Source organism: Conger conger, chromosome 16 (assembly GCF_963514075.1).
Source record: "Conger conger chromosome 16, fConCon1.1, whole genome shotgun sequence".
NCBI classification, from domain to species: domain Eukaryota; kingdom Metazoa; phylum Chordata; class Actinopteri; order Anguilliformes; family Congridae; genus Conger; species Conger conger.
Window position 1 is genome coordinate 18505010 of NC_083775.1, and position 9494 is coordinate 18514503.

Genomic DNA, 9494 nt, shown 5'->3' on the forward strand with positions numbered 1-9494 from the left:
GCCTAGGGCCGGGTCCTCGACACTGTGTGTTAGTTTATCATTGTTTATTATCTTTAGTCTTGTAATTTATTATTTTTCATATTCATGTTTGGTGTTCTGTTTATATTCATTAGTCTTTGCACTCGTCTTCCCCTGTGATGTCTGAGTCAGTGAAGTATTCGCACCTGTCTCTCCTTATCTCGGCATCTCCTGATTCTCAGCAAATTGTCTACTCTCTAGACCGGAGCCGTTTGTATTTCATGTGTGTCTTTGTGAATCCAGTCCGCGTTTTCGTTTCCCCCTCGTTATTGTCCTATTACCCTTTCATGTGTCTCACCTGATGTTCATTTGTTAGACCGCCCTCACTCCCATGCCCCACCTAGTTTGTCTCATTCCCCTGTGTATTTATACCTGTCCTTTTCAGTTGCACGCTGCTAGTTCGTCTTGTCCTGTCTTTTGAGTCCCAAGCCCTGTATACCTTCCCCCAGTTCTAGCCTCCTTGTTCCCGAGTCCTTGCCCTTGTTCCAGAGTCCTTGCCCTTGTTTTTTCAGTATTTATTGACCCCTGCCTGCTTCCCTGGACTCTTCTTTGCTCGTTGGATATTTGTACCTCTGCCTTTTTGGACTGACCCCCTGATTTTTGACCCTGGCCTGTTTTTTGACTCCGCTCTGTCTGCCCATTTTTATATTAAACCTGCAATTTTTCTGCACCACTGTCTGTTTTTGGTTCCTCTGTTCCCCCCGGCATAACAGAAATTGTCACATAATATTATCTTAATTTGTATTTATTTTTATTTTGTAGGGGCAGCAATTCGCTTCTGTAGGCTATGTACTTTTGGAGCTGTGTTTAAAGGTTTTTGAAGATTTTATGCTGTTCTGTGTGAGAATCCACAACTGCTTTAAGACATATATCAGCCTTTTTATTGAGGGTCTTCAAGTGTTATGATAGCCTTTTCTGTAGTTTATTCCATTAAATGAAATGTTGAGTTTCAAGTATTAGAAAATGGCTGTAAAACTTGTTTGACTTGCCTACTCAGGGAGAAAAGGCATAAACAAAAGACATTGAACATTGTAAATAAAGAGATCAGCTTAGTTTTGAAGCGTACTTTAAATAAAAAAACACACTGATGCCTCTGAAAGGCATTCTAAAAGCTCTCTGTCAATGGAAAACATTCAATAAAACTGAAATAATGAACGAAGAAAGTGAACTATCCCTGTCCGAGGGAGAGGGAGAAAAGCCTGATGTTATAATGTGGCACACATTTTGTGTGTGAAAATATTTCAGTGCCAAATCAACTGAAGACTGTTAAACAAACTAAATGAAAACTGATAATCCATTGATAAAAATGTTGCTATTTAACAGACAAAACTGGGCAAAGACAGAGGGATCAACATGGCAGCTGGTGGGGTGACCGCTCATCATGGTGGGTTTTTTATTTCTGTGCAACGAATGTTTTTTAAGCAAATGAAAATATTTTTTATAAAAATAAATATTAGTAAAGTACTTGAATGCTACACTGAACAGAGACCTATTCAATTTGATATTGCCAGAATGCCATTTTGTAAACTGGTTCGTTTCTCTCTGTCAGGAGAGGTAGACCGTCTCTCAGAGCTGAGGATTGTGCTGCTGGGGGGGAGACTGAGTGGGAAGAGTTCAGCAGGAAACATCATCCTGGGCAGAGAGGAGTTTGAGTCTGGAATAAGAACTGCACAGTGTGTGAGGAGACAGGGTGAAGTAGCTGGGAGACTGGTCACTGTGGTCGACACACCAGGCTGGTGGAAGACGTATACGTTGAAGGACACTGCAGAGCTGGATAAACAGGAGATTGTGCTCAGTGTGTCTCTCTGTCCCCCTGGACCCTGTGCTCTCTTCCTGGTCATTGATGTGAGCTCAGCATTCACAGATCAATGCAGGAGATCAGTGATGGAACACCTGGAGCTTCTCAGTGAGAGAGTCTGGAGACAAACGATAGTGCTGTTCACCTGGGGAGACTGTCTGGGAGACAAAACCATTGAGCAGCACATTGAGACTGAAGGGATGGTCCTCCAAGATCTCATAGAGAAATGTGGGAACAGGTATCATGTTCTCAACAATAAGAACAGGGCTGATGGGACTCAGGTCACAGAGCTGCTGGAGAAGATAGAGGAGATGATGGCAGGGCATGGAGGCTCTCACTATGAAATAGACAGAATGCTCTTACAGGAAGTGGAAGTGAAGAGGAGGGCAGTGGAAGAAGGAGTGAAGCAGGGGATGATGAAGATTCACAAACAGAGAAAGACTCTCCAAGCACTTTTTCATGGTTAGTTTAAAAAAGAAATTTCATTCAAATCATTTTTAGATTAATTACAGTGGAAAATTATTATTATTCCTGATTATGTTCAATCAATTTTCAATCAAATCCACTTCATCAATGGCAAGTGTTTCTCAAGAGAAACTTGCATTTCTGTCCTTATTTTCTCCAGCCTTAGATTGTGCTGCACACTCAGCCGTGTGCGGTTGCAGAGAGAGACCATGTTGTAGATTACAAAGTGTGGAATATATCTATTTTTTAATTTGTAGATGAATTAGAATAAATCAGAAATGGAATTCTCTTTTTCTGAATTATTTTTGCTGCAAACCTTTTCATTTTTCTCCCAGTTGGCAATGCCAGTTTCATTCATAGTCCAGTCCCATCACTGGAACCCTTTTTGTAGATTACACTGACTGGAGAGAAACACACATCCTCTTTGAAGTGTGTGCTGCTAGCTGCCATCTTCTTTCCCCTGTACAGTGGTTGAGTAGAAGGAGCTCATTTCATGAGTGTGTTTAGGATGCCAACGCTCAGTTGACCAGAGATGGTTGTGAGTGCTTGATGAGACACAGAAACTCCTGCTGACTGAACTCTCCCTGCTGCTGCCTGTTGCACACTGCCCTGTGGAGCTGCCAGCCACAGCCTGTGCTGCACAGTCAGGGTTTGATAACAGACTGTGGGGAGCATCCACACACTGGAACAGTGTTTTAACAGGATGAGCCAGTCAGCAGCCCTGTAACACACTGGCAAGAAAATACATGAGAATATTCCTCTTGTCTTTAAAATGATTGTGTGATTATTCAAAATTCTTTATATTTTCATCTCAATATTAAATTACTGGAACTGGAAATTTCTTTAAGTTCATATGAGCAAAAGTCTCATCCAGAATTTTTCTTATATTTACTCACATCCCACTTGTCTTATACCCTGTGTGATAAAAGTATTTTTTTTATTAATACTCACAATTCCAAACTTATAGAGAGCTGCTCCTCTCAGAGCTGAATGTCTGGTAATGCTGATGATGACGAGTAAATTGTTTTCTTTCTCACTGACAGGAGAGGAACACCGTCTCTCAGAGCTGAGGATTGTGCTGCTGGGGGGGAGATGGAGTGGGAAGAGTTCAGCAGGAAACACCATCCTGGGCAGAGAGGAGTTTGAGTCTGAAATAAGAACTGCACAGTGTGTGAAGAGACAGGGTGAAGTAGCTGGGAGACTGGTCACTGTGGTTGACACACCAGGCTGGTGGAAGACTTATACTTTGAAGGACACTGCAGAGCTGGATAAACAGGAGATTGTGCGCAGTGTGTCTCTCTGTCCCCCTGGACCCTGTGCTCTCTTCCTGGTCATTGATGTGAGATCTTCATTCAGAGATACAGAGAGGAGATCAGTGGTGGAACACCTGGAGCTTCTCAGTGAGAGAGTCTGGAGACACACTATAGTGCTGTTTACCTGGGGAGACTGGCTGGGAGACAAACCCATTGAGCAGCACATTGAGACTGAAGGGAGGGCCCTCCAAGAGCTCATAGAGAAGTGTGAGAACAGGTATCATGTTCTCAACAATGAGAACAGAGCTGATGGGACTCAGGTCACAGAGCTGCTGGAGAAGATAGAGGAAATGATGGCAGGGCATGGAGGCTCTCACTATGAAATAGATAGAATGTTATTACAGGAGGTGGAAGAGAAGAGTAGGGCAGTGGAAGAACAAGTGAAACAGAGGATGATGAAGGTTCACAAGCAGAGAAAGACTCTCCGAGCACTTTTTCATGGTTAGTTTTTTCATTCACATTATTTTCAGATGAATTACAGTGGAAAATTATTATTATCCCTGATTATGTTCAATCCCTTTTCAATCAAGTGCACTTGATCAATGGCAAGTGTTTCTCAAGAGAAACTTGCATTTCTGTCCTTATTTTTGTCCGGACTTAGATTGTGCTGCAAACTGAGCTGTGTGCGGTTGCATAGAGAGACCATGTTGTAGATTACAAAGTGTGGAATATTATTGTTAGTTTCTAGATGAATTAGAATCAATCAGAAATGGGATTCTCTTTTTTTGAATTATTTTTGCTGTGAACTTTTTCATTTTTCTCCCAATTCGCAATGCCAGTTTCATTCATAATCCAGTCCCATCACTGGAACTGTCACGTTTCAGGTCTGTCTCGCCATGTTTTATGTTTATTCATGTTGTCTTAGTCACGTAGTGTCTTCATGTATTATGTTATTCTAGGTTCGTCATGTTGTTTAGTTATGTTTCATTACGATTTACTTTCTTGTCATGTTTAGTTATGTCTCGTTACGATTTATTTTCTTGTCATGTCTAGTTATGTTTTCGTACGATTATATTCCTGGTTATGTTTAGTGGTTATCGTCTTAGTTTCGCGTTGTGTCATGTTTTGATTTATGTTTATTGTTACGTTAACTGGTCGTTGTTATGCATACACTTTTACATGTTTTTCCGCAAACCTTGCGTTCCGCCTTTTCTCTCTCTCGTTCTGTCCTTCACTCCCCTAATGTTTCTATTTGTCTATTTACTAAAACTACTAACGCTAGATCAGGATTGGGTAGAAACTAACAAGACTAATCATGTGTTCATGTTACCTTACGTTTCTCGTGCATGTCATTTACTAATTTACTAATGCTAGGGCAGGATAGGTTTATTACTAACGATTACTAATCTCCTTGTTAAACTTGTCATCCATCGCACCTGTTTTCCATTTCCTTGCTACGCTCTAACTAATTGTCTACACCTGTCTACACCTGCATTTATAGCCCAGTCGCGCAACTGTTCACTGCGAAATTGTCTGCCTCTGTTTACCACGCAACTCTTGAGCATTATTTACTGTTTGATTACACGTTACGATCCACGCCTGTTTACCGACCATCGTTTATTGATTTCTGTTTTGTGACTTTCGTTTGTTTCTTGACTACGTCCCCGCCTACCGTTTTTGTACTTTTGCCCCGCTGATTGTTTCATGGTTTCGACTCCCGCTTCGCCCACGACTACGCCTCTGCCTGCCGTCCGCCTGTTCATCTGCCCCGCTGACAGCTCTCCTGCTACCGGACCTCCCTGCACGCCTACCGACTACGAGATTGCCTCTTCCCTCGGCACCGTGCTTTTTGTTTGTTTTGTATTTGTTTGGCTGGATCTACGTGTATGGACATTGCTTGTGTTGACTACTCTCCTGGGATTCGTCCCGAATAAAGCCCTGAGGGGTCTTTATATTACTATTGTTTCTGAGTCGTGCATTTTGGGTCCAACCCCCACGCACCCGTCTCAGGAACCCTTTTTGTAGATTACACTGACTGGAGAGAAACACACATCCTCTTTGAAGTGTGTGCTGCTAGCTGCCATCTTCTTTCCCCTGTACAGTGGTTAAGTGGAAGGAGTTCATTTCATGAGTGTGTTTAGGGTGCAGATGCTCACTTGACCAGAGATGGTTGCGAGTGCTTGATGAGACACAGAAACTCCTGCTGACTGAACTCTCCCTGCTGCTGCCTGTTACACACTGCCCTGTGGAGCTGCCAGCCACAGCCTGTGCTGCACACTCAGGGTTTGATAACAGACTGTGGGGAGCATCCACACACTGGAGCAGTGTTTTAGCAGGATGAGCCAGTCAGCAGCCCTGTAACACACTGGCAATTCAATAAATAATAATATTCCTCTTGGCTTTAAAATGATTGTGTGATTATTTAAAATTCTTAACATTTTATCACAAAAGCAAAGAAGGTTTTTGCCTCATTTTACACTTAAAAATGTGTTGAACTGGAAAATTCTTTAAATTGATATTAGCAAAAGTCTCATCCAGAATTTTTCTTAGATTAATCACATCCCACTTGTCTTATATCCTGTGTGATAAAAGTCATTTTTTTAATGAATACTCACAATTCCAAACTTATAGAGAGCTGCTCCTCTCAGAGCTGAATATCTGTTAACGGTGATGATGAGGAGTAAATTGTTTTATTTCTCTCTGACAGGAGAGGAACACCGTCTCTCAGAGCTGAGGATTGTGCTGCTGGGGAAGAGATGGAGTGGGAAGAGTTCAGCAGGAAACATCATCCTGGGCAGAGAGGAGTTTGAGTCTGAAATAAGAACGGCACAGTGTGTGAGGAGACAGGGTGAAGTAGCTGGGAGACAGGTCACTGTGGTCGACACACCAGGCTGGTGGACTTATTCTGTGAAGGACACTGCAGAGCTGGATAAACAGGAGATTGTGCGCAGTGTGTCTCTGTGTCCCCCTGGACCCTGTGCTCTCTTCTTGGTCATTAATTTGAGTTCAGCATTCAGAAAGGAACACAGGAGATCAGCAGTGGAACACCTGGAGCTTCTCAGTGAGAGAGCCTGGAGACACACTATAGTGCTGTTCACCAGTGGAGACTGGCTGGGAGACAAAACCATTGAGCAGCACATTGAGACTGAAGGGAGGGCCCTCCAGGATCTCATAGAGAAATGTGGGAACAGGTATCATGTTCTCAACAATGAGAACAGGCCTGATGGGACTCAGGTCACAGAGCTGCTGGAGAAGATAGAGCAGATGATGGCAGGGCATGGAGGCTCTCACTATGAAATAGACAGAATGTTCTTACAGGAGGTGGAAGAGAAGAGTAGGGCAGTGGAAGAACGAGTGAAACAGAGGATGATGAAGGTTCACAAACAGAGAAAGACTCTCCGAGCACTTTTTCATGGTTCGTTTTTTTACATTAAAATTATTTTCAGATGAATTACAGTGGAGAATTATTATTATCCCTGATTATGTTCAATCCGTTTTCAATCAAGTGCACTTGATCAATGGCAAGTGTTTCTCAAGAGAAACTTGCATTTCTGTCCTTATTTTTTCCAGACTTAGATTTGCTGCACACTGAGCTGTGTGCGGTTGCATAGAGAGACCATGTTGTAGATTATAAAGTGTGGAATATTATTGGTAGTTTGTAGATGAATTAGAATCAATCAGAAATGGGATTCTCTTTTTTTGAATTATTTTTGCTGTGAACTTTTTCATTTTTCTCCCAATTTGCAATGCTAGTTTCATTCATAATCCAGTCCCATCACTGGAACCCTTTTTGTATATTACACTGACTGGAGAGAAACACACATCCTCTTTGACGTGTGTGCTGCTAGCTGCCATCTTCTTTCCCCTGTACAGTGGTTAAGTGGAAGGAGTTCATTTCATGAGTGTGTTTAGGGTGCAGATGCTCACTTGACCAGAGATGGTTGTGAGTGCTTGATGAGACACAGAAACTCCTGCTGACTGAACTCTCCCTGCTGCTGCCTGTTGCACACTGCCCTGTGGAGCTGCCAGCCACAGCCTGTGCTGCACACTCAGGGTTTGATAACAGACTGTGGGGAGCATCCACACACTGGAGCAGTGTCTTATCAGGATGAGCCAGTCAGCAGCCTTGTAACACACTGGCAATAAAATACATGAGAATATTCCTCTTGGCTTTAAAATTATTGTGTGATAATTCAAAATTCTTAATATTTTCATCTCAATATTAAATTATTATTTTCACATTTCACACTAAAAAATGTGTTGAACTGGAAAATTCTTTAAATTGATATTAGCAAAAGTCTCATCCAGAATTCTTCACATCCCACTTGTCCAAACTTATAGAGAGCTGCTCCTCTCAGAGCTGAATGTCTGTTAACGCTGATGAGGAGTAAATTGTTGTCTTTCTCTCTGACAGGAGAGGAACACCGTCTCTCAGAGCTGAGGATTGTGCTGCTGGGGAAGAGACTGAGTGGGAAGAGTTCAGCAGGAAACACCATCCTGGGCAGAGAGGAGTTTGAGTCTGGAATAAGAACTGCACAGTGTGTGAGGAGACAGGGTGAAGTAGCTGGGAGACTGGTCACTGTGGTAGACACATCAGGCTGGTGGACTTATTCTGTGAAGGACACTGCAGAGCTGCAGAAACAGGAGATTGTGCGCAGTGTGTCTCTGTGTCCCCCGGGTCCCTGTGCTCTCTTCTTGGTCATTAATTTGAGCTCAGCATTCAGAAAGAAACACAGGAGATCAGTGGCGGAACACCTGGAGCTTCTCAGTGAGAGAGTCTGGAGTCACACTATAGTGCTGTTCACCAGTGGAGACTGACTGAGAGACAAAACCATTGAGCAGCACTTTGAGACTGAAGGGAGGGTCCTCCAAGAGCTCATAGAGAAATGTGGGAACAGGTATCATGTTCTCAACAATGAGAACAGGGCTGATGGGACTCAGGTCACAGAGCTGCTGGAGAAGATAGAGGAGATGGTAGCCAGGAACAGGGGCCTTTCCTTCATTATTGGGAAGAGTGATGAGAAAGGAAATTATATGAGAAAGGAAATTAATGAACAGAAGAGCTTTGAGGAGGAGTGGAGCAGAAGAGAGGAGGAGCTGTTAGAGAGAATGTCTCTGATTGTGGTTGACCCAGAGAAAGAGGGATCCACACTGCCATTCATGAAGCGGAGAAACAGCTTTGAAATGCTTCCTCCTTCTCGTGAGTATTAATAATCATATTCTGACAAACAAAATCTCTCAGCACTCTGTAAGTTTCAATTCTATTCAAAAACAACAAGTTTTACACCCTTTTAAATGGCAACTAATACAGTATACAAGTTAATACTGTGATTTTATATGCAGTTTGTCTTTGGATACATCTCCCACATTTACTATGCAGTCCGTAAGTAATTGCACAGTGACACTTTCTTTGTTGTTTTCTGTGTGTACTCAAATTTGAGAGTTTTTACATCCAGATTTGGTGAACCGTGTAGGAATTACAGTACAGTCCTTGTTGTCCCCAATGTTAGGGGAACAAATTTATTTGGACAATTGGCTGCTCAGAAGTTTCTTGGACATGTGTGTTGTTTCATCATTAGCTCATGCATAAAAGCAATGAAGATCAACCTATTCTAGAGTGATGGAAAGAGAAGTAAAAAAAAAAAAAAAGGACAGCTCATGATCCTATTCCAGTTTGTGTTAATTTATCCAATTACTTTTGGTCCCCTAAAATTGGGGGGACTATGTATAAAAAGGGCTGTAATTCCTACACAGTTCACCTAATGTGGGTGAAAAAACCCTCAAAGCTGAAAGTCTCTGTACTTTAGCCACGTAGGTATTGCTTTCTTTCAACTGTTTGCAGGGGTACAGAGCGAAAACCAATATATGTGTGTTTATATATATGTGTCACTGTCCAGACTGCACTGTATGAACACCAGACTAAAGTACTTCTTTAAAAACATAGGATTTAATGACCAGCT

At 42.3% G+C, this 9494-nt stretch overlaps 1 pseudogene; it reads left to right on the forward strand.

Moving 5' to 3' along the window:
• The first annotated feature begins 1371 nt into the window (after positions 1-1371).
• Positions 1372-8745, forward strand: LOC133114087 (GTPase IMAP family member 8-like; annotated as a pseudogene).
• Positions 8746-9494: the final 749 nt, after the last annotated feature.